Raw genomic sequence first — 13,962 nt, 5'->3', positions numbered from 1 at the left:
GCACACCAAAGAACACCAGATATAAGGTGGAAACCCAATGTGGGTGAAAACCACCTGCTGCAATATGTCTCTATATTCTTTCAATTAGAAACTTCTTTTACAAGGATTTTGTACTGGTGCAGTCCTTTACCAGTACGCAGGCTACAACCTGCAGAGAGCTACAACTCTCTCTCATTTTCTAGTCTCTCCTGGAAGGGAGCTACAACCCCCTTTGCTCTTCTACTTCTTTAAGGACCATGTTTCATTAATTTTCAGACTAGATCCAAGAAGATCAAATATTCATCAAGTACATGCAAATCACCCAATCTCCTTATACAATCAACCAATGAATCACCCAACTTCTTAGAATGTTGTAAACAGAAAAGTAATACCAAAAATCTAAACCCAGAACTCTACAACAATAGATAAAAGACAACCAAAAAAAGTTTCAAGATAGGTCCGCAACTTCACCGATATAAACCTGCGGATATCCGTAGTCTTTCTGTGCTTGAACTGCGTAGATCCGCACCACCGCACTTACTCCTTATGTTGAACTGCGTACATCAGCTCAGATCCGCACCTGCACTGCCTGTCTGACAGCGTACCTCCGCACTGGTCCTTCTGTGCCTCTGCGTACCTCCACACTGTGTTTTCTTCTGCGCTGCGTACCTCACACTGCGCCTTCTGTTGCGCTGCGTACCCCCGCACTGTGTTTTCTTCTGCACTACGTTCCTCGCACTGCGCCTTCTGTTGCGTTGCGTACCCCCTGCACTGCGTCTTCTCCTGCGCTGGGTACCCCCGCACTTACGCCGTGGATCGCCTGCGAACCTCTGATTAGGGCCAAATTAACAGTCCTCCAATGTGGCACAGACAGTCAAATCCACAGATCTAATCATGCGCCCGAGAGATCACGACTTATCAATAGATTCGCCTTAATTTTTCTCCTTGATTTAGATCTAGCTTTTTAAAACCAATCACCCAAAATTTCAGGTCTTAAGATATTCAAATTTCACAAGTGTCCAGCCAAGTGATCTCCTTCCCCTTTTTATAGTCAATCCCTTATTTACACCATGGGACAAAACCAACAAAAACCAATACAAGGGATCCAAACCGGGGTTCAATAATTTAGATCCTATACCACGGGCCAAAACCATAGGATCGTAAAAGACGGGCTAAATACCAAGGGCCAAACATAGGACACCCCACGTGAGCGCGCTTCTCTGCATTGGAGTGAGTGAACTGGGGGACCGCACCTTATGAATGGTGAACCTGCGAGTATGTCTGCACTCCCTGGACGGTGAACCTGCGGGTCCGTACCTTTTGAACAATGCACCTACGAACCTATTATTTTCCATCATTTTGAGAGCCTGAACAGAGTTTTGCCACTTGAGTGAGTTTCCATCAAGTACAACACCTGTACCATAGAGCCAAATCAGAATCATAATCCCAACAGTCTCCCCCTTTGGACTTGATGGAAACCTCAAGATCCTCATCGTCATTCTCCCCCTTTGACATCATGGGCAAAGGGTTATGCTCCCCCTGAGACCATGCTTAAATCTTTGATCATGCTCCCCCTGATGGTAAACCAAATCTACAAACCATAATCCACCATACACCATAAATGAAAGAGATAGAGACATATTGCAGCAATATTCAGATCAACATCCATGTTCTCCTTCCGTGCTACCATAATGCCAACAATGCATTATATGTGCTCCCCCTGAACCTGTGCCATTCGATCTTCGACCAATCCATAAACCAACAAATGTACGCGTATACCCCATATGAACCTTGCGTACAACCAACAATCTCTTAAACAGATGAGATTCAACAACAAGATGATACATCAACAACCCCCAGCTTTTGCCTGAGGTATTCAAAGGTCTCCCTGGGCAATGGTTTGGTGAGTATATCCACAACTTGTTCCTTAGAAGGAACATACTCCAACTTGACCTTTTGTTCAAGCACTTGTTCCCGGAGAAAGTGATACTTGATCGGTATGTGCTTGGTCTTTGAATGCATGACTGGGTTCTTTGAAATGCTGATTGCACTTGTATTATCACATAAGATGGAGATAGGTGGAGTACAAGTGATCTGAAAATCCTGCAAGGTCTGCATCATCCAAAGGAGTTGAGTGCAGCAAGATGCAGCAGCCACATATTCCGCTTCAACTGTAGATAAAGCAATCGAACTCTGTTTCTTGCTGAACCAAGATACTAATCTGGAACCCATAAAGAATGCACCACCACTTGTGCTCTTCCTGTCATCCACGCTTCCGGCCCAATCTGCATCTGTATAAGCATGAAGTGTGAGATCTGTATCTCTAGGATACCATAAGCCATAGTTTTGAGTTCCTTGAAGGTACTTAAAGATTCTCTTCACTGCCTGAAGATGAGTTTCCTTTGGATTTGCCTGAAATCTTCCAACTATTCCCACTGCATGCATGATGTCTGGTCGAGTACCTGTCAAATAAAGTAGGCTTCCAATCATACATCTATAGGTTGGTTGATGCACTGCTGCTGATTCATCATTTGCACTGAGGCTGCATCCTGTGACCATGGGGGTACATACTGGTTTTGCATCTTCCATACCATATTTCTTCAAAATTTGCTTGAGATACTTGGTTTGAGACAAGAAGATCCCGCCTTCATTTTGTTGGATTTGCAATCCAAGAAAATATGCCAGTTCTCCAAGCAAAGACATTTCGAATTCTTTCTGCATCACCAAGGCAAAGCTTTGACTCATAGCTTCTTCATTGCTGCCAAAGATAATATCATCTACATACACAACAAGTATTAGCAATTTGTCATTTTCAATTTTTATATAAAGATTGCTATCTGTTGATCCCTTTGAGAAACCTTGTTGATGAAGATATTTCTCCAAATGGTAGTACCAAGCCCTTGGAGCCTGTTTAAGACCATAGAGAGCCTTTTTTAGTATGCATACAAGATTTGGATCATTCCCAAGGATGAAACCATCTGGTGGCTCAATGTACACTTCTTCTTCTAAGTCTCCATTCAGAAAAGCGGATTTTACGTCCATTTGAAATACTTTGAACTTCTGAAAGCTTGAGAGAGCAAGGAACATTCGGATGGCCTCAAGTCTAGCAATGGGAGCAAATGTTTCTTCAAAGTCTATTCCTTCTTGTTGAGCATACCCTTTACACACAAGTCTGGCCTTGTTTCAAATTACTTCCCCATTTTCATTCAACTTATTTTTGAAGATCCATTTTGTCCCTATGACATTCTTATCTTTTGGTCTAGGAACCAACTCCCAAGTGTTGTTCTTTTCGATCTGCTCAAGTTCTTCATCCATTGCCTTGACCCAACATTCATCTTTGCATGCCTCTCTTACATTTTGTGGTTTAGTGGAGGAGAGAAATGCCAAATAGCTTGAGGCTTCTGCAATAGTTCTTCTTGTTTGTACACTTGCTTCTTTCTGCCCCAAAATCTGAGATTCTGGATGATTCTTCTAAACGTACCTAGATGGAGTCTTCTCTTCTATCCTTATCTGTTCCTCTGGTGCCTCTTGAGGTTCTTCTTCATCATCTGTCTGATTTGGAGAGTAGTCTTCATTCTCTTCGATATTTTCATGATTTACTTGCCTAGGGATGTATCCTTTTTCATCAACCACTACATCAATGCTGTCAACAATTCTTCCAAGCCTTTTATTGTAACACTTATATGCTTTGCTGTGGGGAGAATAGCCAAGGAGAATGCCTTCATCTACTCGAGGTTCAAGTTTTCCAAGCTGTTCATCAGTATTCTTAATATAGCATTTGCTCCCAAAAATTTTGAAATGCTTTACCGAAGGAGTCTCACCATACCAGAGCTCATGCGGAGTTTGAGTGCTGTTCACTCGGACATTTGTTTTGTTGAGAATAACAACCGCAGAAAATGCAGCTTCACCCCAGAAGGTTGCGGGAGTTCCAGACTCATCAAGCATAGCACGAGCCATTTGTTGAACCGTTCTGTTCATCCTTTCCACCACTCCATTCTTCTGAGGAGTCCTTGCTGTAGAGAATTCCCTTCTTATTCCATGTTCTTCACAGAAATCGAAAAATTCATTTTAGGTGAACTCCCCACCTCTGTCAGACCTGAGGCACTTAATTTTGTGATCTGATTCATTTTCAGCCAAGGCTTTGAAAGATTTGAATTTTTCGAATGCTTCATCCTTGTGTTTCATAAGTCCCAACCAAACCATCCTGGAGAAGTCGTCAATGAATAATATAAAGTATTCTTCTCCTCGAGGTGACCTTGTCCTAAATGGACCACATACATCTGTATGGACTAGTTCAAGAGGCCTGCTGGCTGACCCTTCCTTCTCAGGAAAGTTAGTTCTGGTTTGCTTACCAAACTGACATGATTTGCATATGGTGTTGTCTAGAATTTTGATATCTCGAAGACCACGAACTGCCTGATATTTGCATGCTTTCCTTATTTGTGAAAAGCTTAGATGCCCCAACCTCCGGTGCCATAACCAGTGTTCATCATCCTTGCTCAAATAGCATTGTTGTTGTCCTTCTTCAAATATGTATAGATTATTTGGAGTTCTTCTACCTTTGATCGTTGTTTTTCCTGTATCAAGATCGCGAACACTACTTCCATTTGATCGAAATATTACCTCGGTTCCTTGATCGCACATCTGACTAACACTCAGTAGATTATGCTTCAAGCCATCAACATACAAAACATTTCCAGCTTTGACCTTTTCTTTCAACTGAGCAGTGCCTTTTCCTTTTATGGCTGCAGGGGTATCGTTTCCAAAAGAAACCTTCTTTCCCTTTCTAAAGAAGTATATGATTCAAGTTTTTCTTTATCACCTGTCATTATATGCTTCGAACATCTGCTATCGATATACCATAGATTTTCCTGTCCTTCTGCATAAAAAGCTATCCCACATCTTTCTGGTTGTGGTTCTTTTATTCTCCATGTTCTGGTATTTGAGGCTTGTTCCTTTGTTTTCCAAAACCTGCTCCTGCATTCAGAATCTTCATGACCAAAGTTATTACAAATAGAACATTCGACTTCATTTTCAAGAGCCGAAAAGTTGTTATAGTTCCTTTTCGTAATCCTAGTCATACTTCTTTGTCTTTGAGATTCTCTAGTCATGATTGTCTTATAGGCAACACATTGGGCTGCTTTGTGACCAAAGTTATGGCAAGAGAAACATTGGCCATTGAAGAAACTTCTACGACTATCAAATCTACCAGCCAATTGATTATAATTTCTATTGTCATCCATTCTTGAAGCAAATTGAGAAGTTTTTACCTGTGGCTGGTTGTAGCTTTTGTTTACCCTTGAGATGGATTGCCCCTGGTTTACCTGGTAGTCTTTGTTTGTTCTTGATGTAATTCGTCCTTGCTTTACCTGGTGATCTCCATCATAGCTCAGAACAATCTTGTCCCATATTTCTTTTGCGGATTTATACTGCATAACTTTCACGAATCCTGATTGAGATAGACATCCTAGAAGAGTATTAACCGCCTTTGCATTTGTTTCATATTTCTTCTTCTCAGCTGGATCTGTAGGAGTAGCTGATGGAAAAGTATACCCTGTTTCTATGATGTCCCAGACTTCTGCACCCAGAGATTGAAGATAGGCAATAACTCTTACCTTCCAATATACGAAGTTTGTCCCATCAAAAATCGGTGGCCTGATTGATGCTTCCCTCTCGTAGTTGCTCATGATGATAGATCTTCCTTCAAGCGATCAAGCTTCTTCAGAAGGACCTGCTTTGATACCAATTGTTGGAAATAATACTGAGAGGGGGGGTGAATCACTATTATCAAATTCTTTTCAATATACCTTCCAGATTTATACCTTCATAATGGATCCTTCATCATCGACATGAAACAGGAAACACAATGAATGAGAGTAATCCAAGAATGTGACAGATGATCAGATAATGTACAGGAAAGAAGACTTCTCTTGAACATGTGGATGACACGACTCCAGAGTTTGGCAACATTTTACATCATAGGATCAAAGGTGATGGTGACATGGCAGAGATTAGATGATAGGTTAAAATGGATAACCCAAACCCAGGAAGGAAAGTGACAGAGTGAGGATGTCCCAAAACCTGACACGAACAACAAATGAGTGTCAATGTTCAAGAGCGACATGCTGCCTCAAGTGAAGAATACAACTGATGAATACTTCCAATTTCCCCCCACCATTTCTGGCGAGTACCCCAGTTATTTTTGAAACACAAGCTTGAAGGGGATAACATATTCTTGTAATATAAGCCCATCCTTTGGATGGATCCTACCTAGTAAATTTTAATGAGCCCTAGGAAGGATAAGCTCGGTCTCGTCATAATGACAAGTCCTATGTCGTTTAATATTTTAACGAGTCCGACAAAGGTGAAACTCAGAATCTTTTTCATGTTTAGAGAGTTTGAAAAAGACATGGAAAAGAAAAATCCAAGGGTCCCTTTTCGTAAAGTTGTCTCTCGAACCCGAAAAGGTAGAAAACAATATTCAAGAGAACCTCCTAGTCATGTTTGACTAAGGTATACCTTTTTTGTAAATAGTTTTATCCCAGCCCGAAAAAGGGGTAAACGTATACTGGGTAAACGACGTTTCATAGCCTTTAACAAGTTCAAAACGACAAGATCTCGACAATATTTTCATATTTTGAGAGTCAGAAAAGAGCTCAAAGATGACTCCCTGCTTTTATTTGCTTTAACGAGTCTAAAAGGGAAAAATACTCGGAAATATTTTCATTTTTTACGAGTCAAAAAAGAGCTTAAAGGTGACTCGTCCTGGAGGAATGAGTGGTATAAAGGGTAGCAACTGGTTCCAGTTATGGTGGAACTTCTCAAAAACTAAGAGGTCAAGAGGCTGGCTAGTAAAACCACTCATCGCTGCGGTTCCTTAAGAAAGGGTAAAACAACCAAGTGAAAGCGAATGATCAGCCAAAGAGATGGTGGCGATGGAATGGAGAAAAAACCAAGGCTTATCTGACGGGAGAGGCTGATAAAAATGGAAATCACGAGGGTTAAAATGGAGATGGGTTCATTTTTATACAAGCCTGAACCACGGGGAACTATGCTTCGATTCGATTTCATGTTTACACAATCTTGAAACGAAAAACCATGCTTGTATTCGGTTTCATGTTTACACAAAATTGAAACGAAAAACTATGCTTGGATGAAAAAATCGCATGCCCCCAACATGATGAGAGCCGAGGCACATTCCCCCCAAACTTCATTTCATTCATCGAAGTAGACATCGGGTTGCTAAAAGGTGGATGGAATGAAGTTTCACTTTTGAGATCAAGGAAAGACTCGACTGGAATTTGACGGCATCTTAATCAAATACTTGATTTGGAAAAGGGAGTTGTTTCATTTTTTAACGAGGTTGACACAGTTAAAGAACTATCCTCAAGACTCATTGTTTCATTTTGTAAGCAGCTTGACACAAGACTAGGAACCATACTCATGACATTTGTTTCATTTTTTAACGAGATTGATATAGGAACAAACTATCCTCGCATATTGTTTCATTTTTTAATGAGGTTGACACAGAAAAATAACTATCCTCGTACGTTGTTTCATTTTTTAACAAGATTGACACAGAAAAAGAACTATCCTCGTACATTGTTCCATTTTTTAACGCGGTTGACACAGAAATAGAACTATCCTCGTAACAACTGATCATGGAACATACGAGAACATGGCCCCCAAGAGGTCCTCACTGGACAGGAAAACTACGCTCTGGGAGGAACACATGTCAACTGGTACAAATGATAGATCAGGTTCCAATGCCACCAATACTAATCTAGATTTAAACAGGAATGCAAAAAATTAAATATATGACCATAAATATAGAGATGCAATAGAAATACTTCATTTCATTGATGTAAAATACTGAGATATTCTTACAAAGAGAAATGGAAATAAACTAGCTCGGGCGATGGTAGCTTATCTCTGAGAAGAGATGTGGCCGCTACATGCCTCTGAACTGTCTTACAATGAGGCTTGAAGGCCTATTTATTGTTGAGAAACAATGGAAAACCCTAAAAATCGAAAAACCTAACCCTAGGAGATGAGGCGCCAAACTATGAGCCCCATTTTGGGTAAATTGGTACATAAACTTCCGGGGGTTGTAACTTTGGCATACGATCTTCGTTTGATGCGCACAATACCTCGTTAGAAAAATATATCCGAGGACTACAACTTTTGAGTGAGAAAAGTTAGTCCATGGACCCATGTTTCTCCCAGTTTTCCCAAAAAACGTCGTTTAGAGCCTCAAAACGGCTCCGGAAGTTTAGGACCCGAAAAACTGCCAAAAATAGTAAATTGTGCTACAAATAAGGAAACTAAAAAAATGAAAGAAAAAATGGTGGAGGTCCAAGTGGAATAGGTAGGTGGCCGCCAATATCCACCTGGATCATTCCTCCTCCCTTAGGAAGCAATGGTCCCCATTGCGTTGGGTTCCTCCATGAGATGAGGAAACTTCTGCTGAACTTGGTCCCTGGTGAGCCACTTACCTTGGTGAAGGAGTTGGCCTGCTTTGACAAATTGATATAGTTGGATACTTTACTGTCAGGTGTTCTTGATCTGCATGTCCATGATCTGATTAGTTGTGGTCTGGTCCATGCAATCTAGATTTAACTCTGTAGGTGTGAGTTGTTCTGCAATGTCTTATGTGTCTAGCAATGGTGGGAAGTATGGTTGAAGGCGGTCCACATTGAACACTGGGTGCAGGCCAAGAATGGGGGAATGCTGAACTCAAATTCATTGTCTCCCACAACCTTGGTAATGGTGTAAGGACCATATCGGAGCGGTTGAAGTTTCTGATAGGCTCCGGTAAGGTGTTCCTTTCGCAAATGCAACCAAACTTTGTCGCCCACCTGAAACTTGTGTGGCACCCGATGTTGATCATGTCGCTACTCGTACTTGGCATTTGATTTCTTGAGAATGTCATGTACCTACTGGTGGATATGTTTGATGTGCTCAATGAAGTTGTTTGCCTTATTGGTTTCGAACTGGACATGAGCTGAATCTACCTGAGTAGATGCAAATGGCATGGCCACATCAATGGGACATAGTGACTGGAATCCCAAGCCCACCTGAAAGGGGTTGTGGCCAGTCGAGCTATGGAGAGCCCGATTATAGCTGTGCTGGACATAGGGGAGGTTCTCATCCCATGTGCTTGGATGCTTTGAGTTGTACATGCGCAGAATGTGTACGATCATCCTGTTGATTACCTTTGTCTGGCCATCAGTTTGGGGATGGAAAGCTATGGACTTAGTGATCTTGATGTCGAACATCGACCGGAGATTGGACCAAAATGCTTTGAGGAACTTGCTGTCCCGATCTGAGATGATAGATTGTGGGATCCCAAAGTGTACCCACACTCGTTCAAAGAATAGTTTAACAGTGGCTTTTTCTGTGATATTCTTCTTGCAGGCTGCCATAATGGCCATCTTCGAGAATCTGTCGACGACAAAAAAAACACAGGCATTGCCATGCTTAGTATAAGGAAGGCCTGACATGTAATCCATGTAGATGGAGTCCCAAGGTCGAATAGGAGTCCCAAGGTAGGAAGCGGAGTATAGAGGCCTTGCTTCTTGATGGTTGGTTTGGAAATGGTGCAGGCAATGCAGGATCTGATGTACTTACCGACATCCTGTCGAAGATTCAGCTAATAGAAACACTTTTGTAGTACTTCCACTATTTTCTCGACCCTAAAATGCCCAGTAGCCCGACTATAGTGAACTTCCCAAATCATCTTGGCACGCTCGCTTGAAGGAACACAAAGGTGACCCAGGTGGCATAACAAGGCATCCTGGAGGTGAAAATCTGGAACATCCTGACCCTCCAAGAGCGTCTGGTATGTGTGGTCAAATTTTGGGTCGCTTTTGTAGAGAAGTGGCCAATCAAAAGTCTCGTGCCCATAAGAGGTGAGCACAGTGGTTAACGCCATGATCGGTGGTCGATTGAGGTAATCTGCAACATTATTAGTGTTTCCCTACTTATACTTGATATTTAAATGGAACTATTGCAGGTATGTGGACCACTTCTAATGGCGATCATTCTGCAACTTCCATTGTGTTTGTATGAACTGCAGGGGCCGGTGGTCTGTGTGGATGACCGTTTCCTTCCCCAAAATGTAATGCTTCCATTATCGGCAGGCCTGCACAATGGAATACATCTCTTTGTCATAAGTGGGATACTTCTGGACTGTGTCTGAAAGTGTCTCACTGTGATATGCCACTGGATGCCTGTGTTGAGTAAGGACTGCCCCAATAGCATAGTCAGAGGCATCTGTCTCGACCTCAAATGGTTGTTGCAAGTCTGGTAATGCAAGCACTGGTGCTGAGCAGAGGTGATGTTTCAACTTTGTGAATGCCTTCTGTTGAGATTTAGACCAAAATAATTTTTCTTTCGCTCCTCCCTTGGTGACTTGACTCAAGGGCCAAGTGGTATGAGAGAATCCCAACATGAAGCTGCGGTAGAAATTGGCAAGACCCTGAAAGTTGCGGAGCTCTGTTAGAGTGGTTGGAGCTGGCCAATCCCAAATGACTTGGATCTTGGTTGGATCCACATGCACCCCCCATTCATCAATAATGTATCCCAGATACTAAACTTGGGTCATGCCAAAAGTGCATTTCTCCAAATTGACACATAGCTTGTGTTGCCGCAGTGTTTGGAGAACCTGTTGGATGTGATGGATGTGCTCTACCCAACTCTAGTTGAAGATCAGGATGTCATCTAAGTATACCACTACAAATGAGTTGGTGAATGGCTGCAAGATGTCATCCATCAACCTCATAAAGGTTGCAGGAGCATTCATCAACCTAAAAGGCATAACCAACCATTTGAAAAGGACCTCCTTAGCTTTGAAGGCAGTCTTCCACACATCGAAGGGTTCGATTGGTACCTAGTGATAGCCTAACTTCAAGTCGATCTTGCTGAAATATTTCCCCCCTTCAGTTGGTCCAGAAGGTCATCACTTCGTGGGATCGGGTACCTATTCTGGATAGTGATCTTGTTCATCGCCCGATAGTCAATACAAAGTCTCCAAGTCCCATCCTTCTTATGTACCAACATGATCGGGCTCCCACTAGGCGATGAACTTGGTTGGATGTGACCTTTCTGTAGCAGTTCCTGAATCTGCCTCTTGATTTCGTCGTTCTCCATAACAGAGCGCCGATTGATTGGTCCATTGGGAAGTGTTGCACCTGGGGTTAGATCGATGGAGTGCTTGACCTGGCAGTGCAGAGGCACCCCTGCAGGGGAGGTGAAGATGTCATCGTACTCCTCCACAACCTTGTTCATTTGTTGTTGTTGTGCAGAGGGGCCCTGTCTAGAGGTTGTGGCCACCGTCTTCTTCTTTCCTTGAGGGCATATCATCAAGAAAACAAATTTTCTAGTTTTGGAAATGAGTTTACTTCATTGTTTTGCAGTAACCAAAGAGATGGGGGTAGGTGGTGCTACCTCCGGTATCCTGTACTACTTATTTCCCAAAGTAACAATAACAGCACAAGGCCTTGACTCATACACAACATGTTGCTTCCACAAGTATGGTTGGCCTAATAATACATCACAAACAACAAGGGGAGCAATGTCACACAATACCTCATCCATGAAGGGCTTGATGTTGTATGGAAGGTGACATTGCCGGCTCAAGCGAAGATCTCATCCTTGGTGAATCCACTGGATGGTGTATAGTTGTGGATGTGTTGTGGTTGGTAATCCCAGTCGCTTCACGACTTCTGCCGAAATGAGGTTCTTTTGGATCTCATTGTTGACAATGAACAGTAGCGGGGAACCCTTTACCCACATCTAGGAGTGGAAGAGGCGCTCCTCCTCCTCTGGATCTTCGGGTTCCTCCTTCTGGATCTTCATGGTGGCAATGATGGCGTTGGGCTCCACATCGATAATCTACTTCCCTTTGTCATTCCCCTTATCGGGTTCTGACTCAGAGTCGAAACATGCATCTGATTCCGAAGACTTTAGCTCGACCACCAGTGACTGCTTGGCCCGACACTCACTTGTGTTGTGAGTGGAGCTCTTATGGAACTCACACCACTTTCCCGTGTCCTTCTTTGGCTTCGCAGTGTTGTCCTTTGCTTATGGCTTTGGCGGGTTGTCCTGGGCCACTCTACCTTGGCTTTTTCCTTTGTTCAGCAGTTAGGGGCACCTTTCCCTTGCTTCAGATTCGTAGATCCAAAGTCTCGCTTCTTCTGTTTAAACTTCTGCTCGATCTTGACAGCGTATCGGTACGCCGTGCCAAGCGAGGAGATGTCCAGGAACTCCATCTCATCTTGGATGTACCTATGTAGGTAGCCGCAATATTTGAGTACGAAATACAACTTGGAATCCTTGATACCTAACTTTGTGCGAAGGGTATGAAAAATATTGGTAAACTCTGGCATGTCTTGGTCCCTTCCCTGTTGCAGCATGGTCCACTTTATGTATTTATCCTTATAGCTTCTGACAGGGTAGTACTACTCCTTGATGGAATTCTAGAATGAATTCCAAGTGGGTGCGCTGAAAACAGTGAGGTTGTACTTTCATCCTTCTGCTCGCAGTAGGTTTCCCACCAGTCCTTGACGTGGGGGGTGGCTTTGAGAAGAGCGAAAGTAATCTTTTCCCAGCCAGAAAAATCATGAATAGAAAAATACCCTTCTAGCAAATTTAACCATTTATCTACAACATTTGCATCTATCTGACCCTCAAATATGGGAATGTCAAAGTTAACTTGTACCTTAAAGGGTGTAGCGCTTCCAGAGTAGCTGCTGGAAGTAGATGTGTTGCCCTTGGGTAACCACTGAAGGATCTGGGCAAAGTTGTCCATCATCGTGTTCCTTTGTCGCTCAAGGGCCTCTTCGAGCAAGAGTTTGATAGGATCTCCTGCCCCCTCATCTTTCTTTTCATGCGCCATGGGAGGTCGTTGGGATTTACAAGGCTGGTCTTGCAAAGGTTCGACCAATTCAAGCCATAACTCCTTATATCCCAACCTCGTTGGGGACATGCAAAGAAAAACAGAGAAAGAGTAGACCACTCTGATACCACTAATCTGGATTTAAACAGGAACGCAAAAAATTATAGATATGACCATAAATACAGAGACGCAATAGAAATAGTACTTCATTTCATTGATGTAAAATACTGAAATATGCTTGCAAACATAAATGGAAATAAACTAGCTCGGGCGATGTTAGCTTATCTCTGAGAAGAGATGTGGCGGCTAAATGCCTTTGAACTGTCTTAAAATGAGGCTCGAAGGCCTATTTATTGTTGAGAAACAATGGAAAACCCTAAACATCCAAAAACCTAACCCTAGGATATGAAGTGCCAAACTATGGGCCCTGTTTTGGGTAAATTGGTACATCAACTTCCCAGGGTCGTAACTTTGGTATACGATCTCCGTTTGATGTGCACAATACCTCGTTTGAAAGATATATCCGAGGAATACAACTTTTGAGTGAGAAATATTAGACCATGGACCCACATTACTCCCATTTTTCCAAACAAATTCGTTTAGGGCCTCAAAACGGCTCCGGAAGTTCAAGACCCAAAAAACTACCAAAAATAGTAAATTGTGCTACAAATAAGTAAACTGAAAAACTGAAAGAAATAATGGTGGAGGTCCAAGTGGAATATGTGGGTGGCCACCAATATCCACCTGGATCAAATACATAATGTACCATGCCATCTGCGTGATCATCAAAAGATGTGGAGATGGAACGGGTAGCCACATAATTAACCTGTGGCGGGGAGGGTACTGCTTGAAAATGAGAACCAATAGGGGATGATGGTAGGATTGGAGCCATCTGGTGATCGATGAATGATAATTGATCAATTTTCACTATTCTCCCTTTGTGTGGAAAAAAAACCACATGGAAGAGCGAAGAAATAAGAGCTCCCATGACATAAACATAGTCGCGCCCAAGTAGAAGATCAAAGTCTAAGGGACCTTGGACTACCATCATGTCTATATAGACGGTATTTCCTCCAAAAGTAATG

This window comes from Pinus tabuliformis, chromosome 3_1 (assembly GCF_031772625.1).
Source record: "Pinus tabuliformis cultivar Carrire ecotype Pingquan chromosome 3_1, CPIR1, whole genome shotgun sequence".
Classification (NCBI taxonomy): domain Eukaryota; kingdom Viridiplantae; phylum Streptophyta; class Pinopsida; order Pinales; family Pinaceae; genus Pinus; species Pinus tabuliformis.
The sequence above is the reverse complement of the archived record's forward strand: the minus strand, read 5'-3'. Positions refer to the sequence as shown.